The sequence below is a fragment of the Protopterus annectens genome, chromosome 2.part0 (genome assembly GCF_019279795.1).
Source record: "Protopterus annectens isolate FY-2018-M chromosome 2.part0, PAN1.0, whole genome shotgun sequence".
Taxonomy (NCBI): Eukaryota; Metazoa; Chordata; order Ceratodontiformes; family Protopteridae; genus Protopterus; species Protopterus annectens.
The window spans coordinates 1,977,475,585-1,977,490,932 of NC_056728.1; positions in this window are offsets into that span (position 1 = coordinate 1,977,475,585).

Consider the following 15,348-nt stretch of genomic DNA (forward strand, 5'->3'; position numbering starts at 1 on the left):
ATTTTTGAAAGTGAGGATGTGAACAGAACAATAATTAATGCACTGGTTTTATAAAGACAATACATGATTTAAATGCATAGGCACACATGTATATTTATTTATGTATTCTTCTATTTAATTGTCTGTTAATTCATGTATTTGTTTTTTATTTTGGATATCATTTTTTAACTTGTTACACTAAAGTATTAAATTGTATTTAAATGATTTATTTACATGATAAAAATGTTTTTAAGTAACCCATGTAACATTGATTTTAAATGCACACATTTGTCAGAATGAGGGGCGTATTTTAAATGAATTACTCATGAATATTTAAATGAATTACTCATGAATATTCAATTTAGAAGGAAACAAAACTGATTTGCTGTTTTAAATTCAATTGAAGCATTCTGATAGGTAGCAACTAACATGTAATTAAATAAAAATGGGTTTTTATATAGTTGCCAGCATCTGATGAAGTCGAATGGTTTTATGACGAAAACGCACTTGTATGTGATTATGGCGTTTATGGTGTGCTTTTAGTGTCGAGGCTCAATAAAGACCATTTCTTTTGGAATATCCTGCTTCGGTTTTTCCAGATTTGTGTTTGAACACTTTTCCTGGGCCCATCTCATTTGCTCATTCAACCGAGTACAGTGAGATCATATTTTGATTTCAGATAATCCTACCATTCCTATCTGTTCAGCCCTATCCCAGCTCTATCCTAGTCTAGTCTCGTTAGCTCATCCTGCCTAATACAGAGACAGCATTTGAATAGGCATACTCACTTAGGCCCTGAACTTGTCTGATTGAAGACTGCTGGAACAGGACTCAGTTCTGAGTTGTTTCCGGTTAATCGGGTAATTTGTTCAAATCAGTTTGCTTGTTTTCTATTGTATATAAAAAAAAAAACAATTTGCGCTTTATCTGCTTTTACTGTATTTGTGTTTCTTCCTACTTTATTACATTATTTTGCTTTTGCCTTTTCTTAAAAGTACTCAATTGTGTTTATTCTGCTGCATTTATTACTGCTTGGTAGTAGCCTGATTAAGTTGTAACTGTTATTCTAAGTCTTTTGGTTATTGCACTTGGGCTTCAGACCACGTGTTTTACATTAAGAAGGTTTGTGGTCTGCACTGTTGTAGCAGGACAGGTAGCTTACATCCTTCTAAGTTGGGAATTGCTGATTGAAGGCTCAGTGTCTGTTATTCTAAAAGTGTATTAGTTGTGGTTTAAGCACTTTGGCTCCAGGCCAGTTATTTTACATTAAGGAGGTTTGTGGTCTGCACTCTTGTGGGAGGAGAGGCTAGATTATACCCTTCTGAGCTGCAAATTTCTGGTTAAAGGTTTACAGTGCCTGCTCATTTCAACTGTTTATATTGGTGCGCCTTGTCTGCTGAATCTAGCTTTGTTTGTATAACTTGAGCACTAGTCCAGGACATCTTTTTTGGAGAAGGTTCCCCTGCACCCTAGTGGCAGGAGTGTGCTGTTAGAACTTGTCAGATTGAAGACTGCTGGAACAGGGCTCAGTTTTGAGTTTTTTTACTGGTTAATTGGGTAATTTGTTTAAATCAGTTTGCTCGTTTTCTATTGTTATATATAAAAAAATGCACTTTATTCATCTGCTTTTACTGTAATTGTGTTACTTCTCACTTTATTACCTTATTTTGCTTCTGCTTCTTCTTAAAAGTACTCATTTGTATTATTCTGCTGCAGTTATTACTGCTTGGTAGTAGCCTGATTAAATTTTAACTGTTATTCTAAGCCTTTTGGTTTAAGCACTTGGGCTTCAAACCAGTTGTTTTACATTAAGAAGGTTTGTAGACTGCATTGTTGTGGCAGGACAGGTAGCGTACATCATTCTAAGTTGGGAACTGCTGATTGAAGGCTCAGTGTCTTTATTCTAAAAGCACATTAGTTCTGGTTTAAGCACTTGGGCTTCAGGCCAGTTATTTTACATTAAGGTTTGTAGTCTGCACTCTTGTGGGAGGAGAGGCTAGAGTCTGCCCTTCTGAGCTGGAAATTTCTGGTTAAAGGCTTATTGTGCCTGCTCTTTGATATGTTTCTTTTTGAAATGTGTGTGCCTTGTTTGCTGTAGCCCAGAAGTTAGTAGTTTATAGGCCATTTTTGGCTAATTTCTATCTTTTTCATTTCCCTGCTATAAAAACCGCATTTGCGTGGTTTTGCACACCGGGCAGTGCCGGTTAGCTAGGGTTAAACTATTCCCGAGTCCGCAAAGTCTGCTCTTCAATTTTTCCCTTGGAACTAGACAAACCTTCAACTTAAGCACTCAAACCATTTATTTCACAGCCCAGCACTAGCTCAAAACTCATAGCAAGCACTAAATAACCCTAGCACTAGACCCCCTGTACTGTCCAGAAGGACAAGGCTCTCTATTCATCCGTACTAGCTAATCAGCAAAACAGCTCACTTTACCTATTCAGGCATGTCCAAAGGGCAGTTTCAGGTGTACTCTCCAGTCCAACTGGTGAATCTGGGCATTTTGAGGCAATGTTACAACTGCCTCATGTACACAGACAACCCTCTCCTCCTACCACCAAACATTAATATATGCATGAGATGCAATTATACAGCCAAACTGGAGGCAAAGCTCTCTCAACTTAAGAGTGGGAACTGACAGTCAAGTGGAGAAGGAAAATACTTGCAAAACACCACCAGTCTCACATAGACCTACTAAACCAACACCGGCAAATAACACACATAAATACACGAAAACATACTCGGAGGCTCTAAATAAAAATCTGCAAAAGCAACAGAGACCTCCAAAGCAGACACCCAAGCAACCTCCACATGCCATTACAAACCATGAAACACATACTTCACATAATCAGTGTGCCACGCAATCACAGCCCTTAAGGCAAAACAACACACCCAACACACTAGTAATAGGCAACTCTATAGACAGGCATACTGATGCCCCACTAAGTAGGCTGAACAAGGAGAAGGTTACAGTTAGCTGCCTGTCGGGCACCAGGAACTGCCACATAACACAAGCACTCAGGTCACTCCAGAACAAGTACAAATATGACTCTGTCATTGTCCATGTTGGTGTGAATGACCTGAGATGTACCTCCCTGGACTACATAAAAAGAGACATGGAAGAGCTCTCTGATCACATAGCCCAGGCCAGTATGACCCTGACCCTGAGAAGCATCCTGCCCTCACCAAGAATGATGCCAATGTATAAAGAAAAAATGATCAATTTCAACAATTGGCTAAGTTTCTGGTGTCATTCAAAGGGGATTCAGTATCTGTCAACCTGGGATGACATGCTCCATAAGCCACGTTGCTTCACAAGAGATGGCTTCCACCTGTCACCCTTAGGCTTTCAAATACTGGCCAAGGCTTTTGCCACCCCCATAGTGCCTTTTTTAGGCAAGCCTCAAAAGACAAACCCACCATCGTAAATAGCACAAGTAACCAAAAACTGAGGGTAATGCTACTCGATGCCAGAAGTCTAAACCTCAAAATGTATGCACTCGAAGCAGTCCTCAGTATGAAGAACATCAATATCTGTTCAGTAACAGAAACCTGGTTTAAGGCTCCAGAGAGCACCCCAGCACTACCAGGCTATAACTTATACCATACTTTTTGGCCACAGAACCCAGACCGAAACACAAAAGGTGGGGGTGTATCCATATTCATCAAGGATACCCACACCTCCAGGTTAGTGGCACAGCACAATGCCTCAGAGATCATCCATGTGCAGCTAACAATGGACAAAACTGCAATTCAAATTGTAGCTTGCTACAGATCACCCGCCATGATCCAGGACCCCCATTCCGCATTTCTGGAGACACTGGAAAAAATGAAGGTCCTACCAAATGCCTGATATTGGGTGATTTCAATTACCCAAACATTAACTGGGAGAACTACTCAAGTACTAACTCCCTTGACCAATGCTTCCTAGAATTTATAAACTCGAACGCCCTGGATTAACTGGTCAACACCCCTATCAAAGGTGACAACATACTGGACCTGGTCATCACCAACATGGGCAACCGGTGTTCTACACTGGCAGTCAAATCCACGCTGGTTAGATCAGACCATAGACTAATCACTCTGGATATCCACATTCTGCTCCCACCCCCAATCAAGGAAACCACCATGAAAAACTTTTCAAAATAAAACTTTACATTACTTAAGACTGAGGTGGAAAGGTTTCACAGCCCCCATGCTAAAGGACAACGCTGTCCAAAATGCTGAATCCCTTACAAAGGCATTCTATGAGCGCCTGCAAGAATGCATGGATCGTGCTATCCCAAGCAAAACCAAGACTCACTCCTCCAAGAAAAGGAAACCAGTCTGGTGGACCCCTGCCATAAACAAGCTATATAATAGAAGGAGGAAACTAGTACAGAAAAGAGTAAAATCCCAAGAAGGAAAGTCATCCCTGATCAATACCAGCAAGAAACTACAATCCCTCATAAAATCATCCAAGGCTAGCTTCGAAAGAAAAATTGCCAAGGACTTCAAAGATAACCACAAAACATTCTTTAGCTATGTCAAGAACCTAAGTGGAAATGCTCAGATCTGCTCTGAGTTAGTGCAGAATGGCACAAAAAACAGTAAACTGACTGATATTGCCAACATTCTGGCAGACAGGTTTAGTGCAAACTTCAGCCCCCTCTCACCCCCTAAAGGGCCTATAACCATACCAAATAAATGTAGTGTTCTGGCAATCACTGACACACAGGTTAAAACAGCCTATCCAAAGCCAGAAATACAGCTTCAATGGGACCAGATGGTGTCCCAGGCTGTGTCTTACACGAGCTCCAAAATGAACTAACCCCTCACCTAAACATACTGTTCAAACTCAGCCTCTCTACAGGCTGCATACCCATACAGTGGAGCACATCAACAGTTATCCCTCTCCACAAAGGTAGAGCCACAGTGGACCGTGGGAACTATCGCCCTATCAACCTGACTAGCCTGGTCTGCAAGGCTATGGAGCGCATCATCATGGAATTCATTAACAGAGACATTGGGAACTTTCATACATTGGATCCTACCCAGTTTGGCTTTTTTAAGGGCAGATAATGCCTCCTAAACCTGATGGACTTCTTTGAGTCAGTTACCAAGGCTTTAGATGAGGGAAAGGATGTCCACACAGCCTACCTAGACCTCGCAAAGGCTTTCAACACCATTCCTCATTCTGGTATTATAGACAAGCTCACCAGCCTGAATATAAACCCCTACGTCATGACATGGGTTGCCAATTGGCTCATGGATAGAACCCACATGGTGAGAGTTGCAGGCTGTATTTCCGACTCTAAACCAGTTACAAGTGGCATCCCCCAGGGCTCAGTCCTGGAACCCCTCCTGTTCGGTATATACTTCTCAGAGGTACAGGCAAGCACAGGAGGACTATGGCTGACCAAGTTCACAGACGACTGTAAACTGGGGGCCATAATTGACTCTCTAGCTGACACAGACATTCTCCAGAAGGGTCTCGCTGAGACGGATACCTGGTGTCAAAATCATGGCCTCAAGCTAAATGCCATGAAGTGCATAGTCATCCCCTTTGGGAAAAAAAAGTACCCACGAACTACCACATATGTGGTAGTCCCCTAAATACAGAAAATGTACTACAGGATCTGGAGACCCAAGTAGATAGTACTCTCTCCTTTTATAATCATATTGCCAAGGTGGTTAGAAAATCCTTCTATGTGGCCCACCTAATCACAAAAGGGTTCGCATCTAGAACAAAAGAGGTTATTGTGCCCCTCTACTCATCACTCATCAGACCCATCATAGAGTACAACACCCCATTTGGGATGTACATTACAAGACACCTACAACAGCTGGAAAGACCACAAAAGTACCTCACCAAGAGGATTACTGGCCTCAAACATATGCTGTATGCAGCCTGACTGAAGAAACTCCAGCTGTACTCGGCTGCATAGAGCTTACTCAGAGGTGATTTCTGCCTAACATACAAAGCTATGTCAAACCCAGAGCTGTTGGACATGCTCCACTTAAAGAAATCCCAATCTCTCTAAGCTACACACTCTTGGGACCTAAACCTTGTCACCACAATAAACAGAACATGCTGGAGGGATAGATTCCTGTCCCAGAGACTTCCCATACTCTAGAATAGACTACCTATCTATATCAAACAAAGCTCCTCATTAGCACTCTTCAGGAAAAATCTTGATGATTGGATGGAAAACAGGAAGTTCACCCCAGGGATCACTTCTGTGGCTCTGCTCAACAGGGGCACAGGAAAATAATTTTCTTGGGTGGTGAAAGCCAGGGTGCCTTTTTGGCTAGGCTTATATAGGCCCTAGAGCCAATAGCCTAGTACCTACCTATGAACCTATGAACCTATGACAGTGAAAAGCACAGACTCCAAGTTACGGTAAGTACTTAACTCTTTACCTGACGCTATCCATGTCATTCATCATGGATGGGTCATAGGTGGTGACATGATTAATATATCAAATCAATAATTCACAATTATGGACCTGAGTTTCTATTGATATAGTAAGGAAAGTTAAATCCGCTTCTTGTGATTACATTGCCCTTAGTAGTCTGTTAGCCTACTGTACTAGTATGTGCATAAACATCATGTTAAATGCTTTTAATATCAATATTCTTTTTATGTTGTTTGTTTCGAAGATAGTTAGTGCCTAAGCAACTGCAATATTGATAGATTAATTTATAGATGCGCTTTTATATTAGAAATTTAGTTGTTAAAACAGAAGTAGTTTTAGTTTGTACACAAAATTTGTAGAAATTGCGCCTATGCACTTTTAAAGCAAAAGGGATAAGGTGGCTGACGTCATTTATTCAGCGTAAGCACACATTGAAAAGTTAGTATACACTTATAGCAGGGAAGATATACTCTCTAATCTGATGCTGAAGAGTGTTTAGCAATCCTTTTAGAATTTATTTAACAAGAAAAAACAAAACAAAATTCACAGCAGCTTCCAAATAAAACTTGTAATCCACAAAATGAAGCAGCTTTTCAGGCAAAACAATAAAGCCCTGAGCAGGGCAAGCTTAGAAAATTGTGAAAAAAACCCACAGATGGCTCAGCACACTTCACTTCACTTTATTCCACAGAAACACAGCACATTAACGCTCCACCATACGTTTTCGTTTTAAAAACCACTTCCTCAGATGTGGGCTGTTCATACTACTAGTGCTTTTATACCATTCACTTAATTACATTGATTGGGTTAATTTAGTTTAAAACCAAAAACTTTTCTTGTTGCATCTCTCTGTGTTGCCACAATTAAAACACATTTAATGTTGCAATGTTTGATGAATAAACATGTAGAAATAAAAATATGTTTTAAATAAAAATCCTTAAAACAATTGACTACAAAGAATAAATTATAAAGTTAAAATACTATTAGAAACACATTTAGTAGGACTCAATAGTTAAAATTACCAACTTGAATATTTGCTTTAAATGAACTTGATGTTCCATCTAGTGGATGAATCATGAAATTACAGGTAATATAAAAATTGCATTGTAAACCAAAGGCAAATTGCATAGCCTCACTCAGTTAAAAGAATGTTAAAAACAGGAAAATATAAGGGAAAAATAAGTTCAATACCTTTGATAAATGAGTGCAACACTTGTGTTCATAACATATTACAAGCCCGTTTTAATAAAAATACAAATACAAAAAAAGCTTAAAGACCTACTGTAACTATTGGAAAACATAGGTAAAAACGTGATAAAATTCACATAAAGTGCAAATGCATATCATAGTTTTGCTGCTCTCAATTTTAATAATGGGGCTATGGAGATATGTTCATTGAGACCTGGTGGCTTATTGGCCTCTAAACTTATCTGCCACCATAATTCTCTGTACTCCAAACATTCCTCCCATAAACCCTCTCTGCCACTCTTTTCCACCCTTTCTATCACAGAAAATGTATAGTATGTATTTTCACAGCTTTGTTTGTGTTTGTACAATGCATTAGTCTGTTTGTTTGTTTCTAGGTCATACATATGTTCGTATACCTTTCTCCTGAGCTTGCGTTCTGTCTTCCCTATATAGAATGCGTCACAGGTTTGACATTTCGCTAAATATACAAGCCCAAAGGAGTCACACTTATTAAAATCCTTGCCTTCCAGGGTGATTCCCCTACTTTCCAAATACACACTTTCTGCATTGCTCATGTATGCACACTGTTGACAATGTCCACATTTAAACGTTCCCTTCCTTTTTCTCCTTCTCTGAACTTCTTGGTTTGTACCATTTTCCAATAAAAGTTTTAAGTTACTTGAATTCTTATAAACTACTCTTAGCTTTTCATTCTTTAGTTTCTCTAAGTCAGTAAATGCTAACAATGTATTCCATTCCTTATATATAGTTTTTCTTACCATTTTTGCACAAGCATTATACTCCAAGATGAGTGCACTGCCAAAATTGTCATTTGCCTTTTTTACTGGGCCTACCGTATCAAATACTGGTATTCCTAATATTGGCTTAAAGTCATTTGGTCTCCTTTCTGTCACTTCTGTCTCAATTTTGTGTATCATATCATCTGGGTATTTCCTCGTCCTAAACATTTTCCTTAGTAACCTTTTTTCCATTTCAAAGTCTTCGTCTCTGGACATCATCCTGCAGGCCCTAATATATTGTCCTTTAACTATATTTTTCTTGGAGTGCAAAGGGTGAGCACTTTCAAAGTGCAAATAAGAGTTAGAATAGTTACTCTTTCTATACACCCTGGAATTAAAACGTGCATTTTCCTTATATATTTCTATATCCAAGTACTCCAACTTCTCATAATTTATTATGTAAGAAAATTCAAGAAAATTAGTACTGTTGTTAATATATTCAATAAATTTTTCTATCTCTTCTTTTGGCCCTTCCCATAAGATACATATGTCATCCAGGAATCTTCTATAAAGTGACCAGTTGTTACTGTATATTGATTCGGTCACCATCTTTTCCCATTTGGCTAAGACCAAATTAGCATAGGTAGGTGCACAAGCGGCACCCATCGCTACTCCTTTCTATTGGTGAAAAAGTTCACCTTTGAAGTAAATGAAGTTGAACTTTAGAACCAAATCTATAAGCTCCATCACCACAGTACACTCATCGTGGGTTAAAGTCTCATCCTCAAAAATTAGTTCTTCCAGGTATCTTAGTCCATCACTGTGGGGAATGCTTGAGAACAAATCTACAATGTCAATTGTTAGGAAAAAAGAAGTTATGTACCTGCCATAACGTTCCATGTTAGTTGTCTTCTTCTCACCTTCTTTCTTGCTGGTTGGGTTCGGAGCCGATCCTCGGCTCCAACTCGGCCATCTTCAATCGCTCAAGAGCTGTTTACTGGCTCGAGGCTACGCCATATCCCATGATGCCTGGCACTAGCTACCCAGATCACATTTGAAAAAGTTATTCCAGACATAACTAATGAAGAATTCAGCCCTAGTAGCCCCTTGGACCTAACTATGAAGCTATCTAAGCAGAGAGGACAACCAGAGAAGGTTCAGCCAATGAAATCTGAATAAGGGAGCTCCTCTCGATCCACTAGGATAGGGGGATGGAGGGTGGCATTCAAGAAAGAAGGCGAGAAGAAGACAACTAACATGGAACGTTATGGTAGGTACATAACTTCTTTATGTTAAGTTGTCTATCTTGCCTTCATTCTTGCTGGTTGAGACAGCATCCTTAGCACCTACTATCCTGGATGGCTCAATGGAACAGACTCTTCAGAACAGTGGAACCAAAATAAGCTCTGTTTCTGGAAGCAATGTCTAATTTGTAATGAGAAATGAAGGTATGTGGGTTAGCCCACGTAGCAGCTGCACAAATAGATTCCATGGGCAACCTAGATTGGAAGGCCACCAAGGTAGTCAATGCCCTAGTAGAGTGGCCTTTAGGTTTGGTAGATGATTTTTTTATTTCTCAGTTGGTAAATGAATGAAATAATGTGAGACAACCACCTAGATAATATTACCTTTGAGACCGGAAGGCCCTGTCTGCCCTCAGCATAGGAAAGGAAGAGTTGGTCCAACTTCCTGATATCCTTTGTCCTATGCAAATAAAAATGCAGCTGTCTGTGAACATCCAACTGGTGCAATTTATATTCTGCGTTATTGGTGTGATTAGGAAAGAACACAGGAAGGTATATAGACTGATTCAAATTATTTTGTGTACAGACCTTAGGAAGGAATGAAGGATTGGTCCTTAGAGCGACCCTATCGTTATGGAAAACTAAGTATGGGGGACGAATACATAGAGCCTGAAGCTCCAAAACACATCTGGCAGAAGTAATGGCTACCAGAAAGAGAGTCTTCCTGGATAAAAACTTAATGGAGCAAGATGCTGCAGGTTCAAAAGGTGGCAAGATTAGGGAAGCTAGCACCAAGTTTAGATCCCACGGAGGTGGGGGATCCCTCACTGGGGGCCTAAGCAGAGTGGTTCCTTTGAGGAAAGCTTTACACAGGTTATGAGACATGATGCTATTAGAAGACAACCCAATGTGAAAATTCGAAATGGCAGCTAACTGAACCCTGATTGTAGCAGAAGCAGAACCAGAATGAAAGAGTTCCGCTAAAAATTCCGGAATCTCGTGGACAGGGGCTGAAAAGGGATCTATATTTTTAGCCTCTGCCCAGCAAGAAAAACATTTCCACTTGCTAGCGTAAGTTTTCCTAGTTGTGGATTTGTACGATGAGATAATAATTTCCCGCACAGAGGAGGAAATATTAGGAAGCCTGGCTAAGGTTGGAAGTGGAGCAACCAAGCTGTGAGCTGGAGTGTTTGAAGGGATCGATGCAGTCTGCCCGACTGATGAATCAGTAGATCTGGAATAGGATCCATAATCCAAGGCTGCTCGAGAAGATAATGATGCAGGAATGGGAAACATATCTATCGAGGCCAGTAAGGGGCAATGAGGATCATTTTGCAACCCAACGCAGTTGCTCACTACATGAGTTTGGGTATTAGGGGAAATGGAGGAAAGGCGTAAAGAAGTCCCTGAGGCCAATAGTGGACTAGAATGTCTCTGGGGGAGTGGCTGGGAGGTGGAAGAAGGGAGAAGAAATTGCTGCACTTGCTGTTGAAAGGTGCGGTGAACAGGTCGCAGCAAGGCTGACCCCATTTGCGAAAGATTTGTTCCGCAATTACCTGATTCAGAGACCACTCATGTGGCATGAGAATTGCTCTGCTGAGCCTGTCTGTGATGACGTTGGAACTCCCAGGGATGTGAATTGCGCTCAGAAAATGTTGGGAAGAGATCACCCACTAGTAAACCATAAAAATAACGTGAACCAGGAATCCAGGACGCCAAGTTGGTTATTAAAAACACTCCACCTTTATTCACCAAAAAGTTTGTTTTAGCGCTTTCATCTCTTCAAAAGAGACTTCATCAGAAACAAAGAACTTAATTAATTAACACTTTATATAGTGTAAGCAATTAATGACATCACAAAACTTTTGAACATTTAAAGCACTACATATATTTTAAGTCTGCTGTATAATGAAAACCATGATTAAAAAATTATTATCAACATTGGCACAAAGGTCTAGAACAACAATCACATATTGAAATATAGTGTAGTTATATTCTTATTTAAAACTATATGTTGTGAATTTAAATATATATTTATACATATTAAAAACTCTAAGAGAAACTGAAGTGCAACAGTATAAATGAATAAAAAACTTATTTTAAAAATATACCCAAAAGTATATGTTGTAAATAAATAATTATTTGTATTATGCAATAAATTCATTAATACAAAAAATTCATAAATTATTAGACCTTTCTATTAAATAGGGAACCAATGAAACTGATTCATTAAGACCCGGAGGGTACATAGAAGCCAGTCTAAACTGCCACTGGCTTTCTTTCTTTTTCAGAAAGTTTTTCCAGTCACCACCTCTAATATCAATCTTGACCATGTCTAAAATACCAAACACAAACTTTTCAAAACCATTACACAATAAACTGTGTTTGTACAGTGCATTTGTATTTTTATTTGTCTTTATCTCGTAAAGATGTTCATAGATTCTGTTTTTTAAACAACGCTCCGTTTTCCCCACATAGAATTGTTTGCAAGTTTTGCATATAGCAAGATAAATGACCCCCCTAGTGTTACAATTGCCCTGCTTAAAATGTACCCTACTCTTCATAATGTTGTTCAATGTTACTGTAGGTTCAACATTGATAAAGGAGCAATAGTTACACATACCACATCTTTTAGTCCCATCATTCACCCTGATATTGTCACTGATCTTATTTTCCAACAACTGTTTCATATTTGTACCCACCCTAGTCACGAATGTTGGTTTATTACCAACCTTATTGTATATAGCTGTATTAGTTCTTAGTATGTTCCAATTTCTCACAAAAATACTCTTGACAGCTGATGTTCTCATGTTGTGCGTCAGGACACAGATTGTTTTGGAATTGTCACCAAAACTACAACCCTTCTCTCCCCTGTTCTCTTCCAATGAATCAGGTCCATTGGCTGTACCTAAAAGAGGTAGATATTTATGCCCCCATGAATTATATATATCCTGTAATGTAGAATTAATTAAATTCAAAGGGTATCCTCTCTCAAGGAACATCTTTTTTAATAAATCAAATTCTACATTCAAATCTTTTTGATTAGAAGTCATTCTTGCTATCCTAATTGCCTGTCCTTTAATAATACTTAACTTTTGAACTAAAGGGTGATTGCTTTCAAAATGTAAGTAGGCATTGCAAAATGTCTTTTTCCTGAAAATTTTAGATTCAAAACATTTATTTTGTATATCCTTAGTTATTAGAGTGTCTAAATAACTAATGCCTGTATCATTGTATTGAAAAGTAAAAGACAAAAAGTCTGTACTTGAATTAATGTAATTAATAAAACTATGTATATCCTCTTCTACACCCCCCCCCCCACAAAATAAATATGTTGTCAAGGTAACGGAGATATAATTTGATGTGGGACCAAAAAGGGCCCCCAAATACATACTTAATCTCCCAACCAAGTGAAACCAAATTAGAGTAAACAGGTGAACAAGTAGCACCCATGGGGACTCTAGTAGTTTGCTGGTAAAATTCCCCTTCAAACCATAAGAAATTATTATCTAAAACAATATTCATAAGTTCACAAATAAGCTTCACTCTATCATTTTCCAGGTCAGAAAATTTAAACAATACTTCTTCGAACAAGGACAAACCCTGGTCCTTAGGAATACATGTAAATAAATCTTTAACGTCTACAGTTAAAAATATTAAATTGTCATCAAATAATTCTTGTTTTACATTCTTTAAGAATTGCCAAGAATCTTTCAATAAATGAGGTATTTTATAGACTACATGTTGTACATGGGAATCAATGAACATGGTAATAGGATGAATCTTTGGCCCCCTTGCTGCCACTATGGGTCTGAAAGGGGGGTTAGAAACATTTTTGTGTACCTTGGGTATACCAAAGTAAACAGGTATGATTGGAAATTTTCTAAACAAAAATTCATGCTCACTAAGATTTATTCTACCATCCAAGTATTCGTCTAAGTAACTATCAATTCTAGAATAAGAGATGTTAATCTGATTTTTAGACGCATGACTATAAGTATTCTCATCAAATTAAAGTTCCAACATGGCATTAGAATAATCCATACTGCGGAAGATAACAATCCCCCCTCCCTTGTCTGGGACCATAATACGAATGTTTTTATCTCTTCTTAGATCACATAGTAAATCATATTCTTCCTTAGTTAAATTCCACTCATTAGACTTACTGTGTCTGAATTCTTCATACAGATCTTCCATAACTAGTCTTTCATATGTTTCTAAAAGGGGATGTAAAGGAGGGTTGTATGTACTCCTTTTATATAAAGTGTTTTGGACAATTGCAGAAAACTGATTATCATTATTGTCCGATGACTCCATAGTAATGGCTAAATTCAACCTCCTTGTGTACAACTTAAGAGCTTCTATATTGTCCACTAAATCGCCTTTATTTGTAGGAATAAATTTTGTACCCTTGGAAAAAAGTTTGAAATAAATATCTGTAATAACCCTGTCTGAATAGTTGTATATAGTGAAACCTGCTTTTTGAAATGTCACCTGTTTTTCAACTACTGTAGAAAAAACTGTTACATCTCTGTCTAATAGTGATACCTGTGATGGGGGGTCTGTTTTCTCTTCTGTGGATAATAATTCCTGTTGTATTCTCCCTCCTTGGTGTAAAACTGTGCCAGTCTTTCTGAGTGTCTTAGGATGGGAAAATCCTCCTCATCCTGATGTAACATTTCCCCCTCACTGTTTAACCAGCCTGTGTTTTCCTCTTCATGAATGGGAGAATTAATAAAATTATGTCCATCTGGTAACTTATCCCTTTCATGATTGTAATAAGAATTAGAATTATAAACAGGCTTCCTTTTGTTAAACTTGTTACTTTGAAAATTGTGATTCTTATTAACATACACAACTTTGTCCTGATAATCTCGTTGGTCCCTATGAATTTTACGTTTTTTCTTTTGAAATATATTAAAACATCTGTTGTCTACCCTATCTAACATTTTAAAATAAAAAGCACTATACTGTGAAAACAATAAATCCTTTTTGATTTTGCTATCCAAATCCTTCACTTCTTTAGAGACACAGTTCCTTTCCATTTCATAATAATGTACAGTTTTTTTCAAAAGACCTAGGCCAATGTTGTTGAAATAATCACCAAAATCAGATAAAATATCCTCAGTGTAGTTAATACCAAACGGAAACTTATAAATTCTCAGCCCTTGAGGAACGATATTTAGAGAAATACATTGTTTAAAATATGAAATATCTATTTCCAAACTCTTGCATTTAAATAATCTTTTCTCTAATAAGAAAATTAATTATTTTAAAGAAACATAATCTTTATCATTATTTTCATTAGAATGCAAATAGTCTCTGTCATTAATATTGTCACTGCCAGAGTCTGAGTGTTTCTCGACATAGAGGATAGGATCTGGTTCCCCCCTGCTTGTTGATGTACCATACCACTGACATATTGTCCGTTTGAATTGCAATGGTCCCGGGAGGGAGAGAGTCCTGAAGGGCTTGCAATTCTAAAAGCACGGCTCTCATCTCCAAGACATTTATATGCAAATGGTACTCGTGAGGCTGCCAGGTGCCTTGGACTGTCCTGCCCTGATAATGCCTCCCCTATCAGGGAGGCATCCATGGTCACTGTGGTGACTGGAGGTGATGGCACAAATGGTCTGCCCCAGGACACTGATGGGGAGACCATCCACCAAGCGAGGTGCTTCTTGCATGCTTCTGTGATCATAATCTTGTGAGACATGGGAAGCTGTTGGAAGGACCACTGTGTGAATAGAAGCCACTGGAGGATTCTCATGTGAAAGCGGGCCAGGGGGATAAGATGGA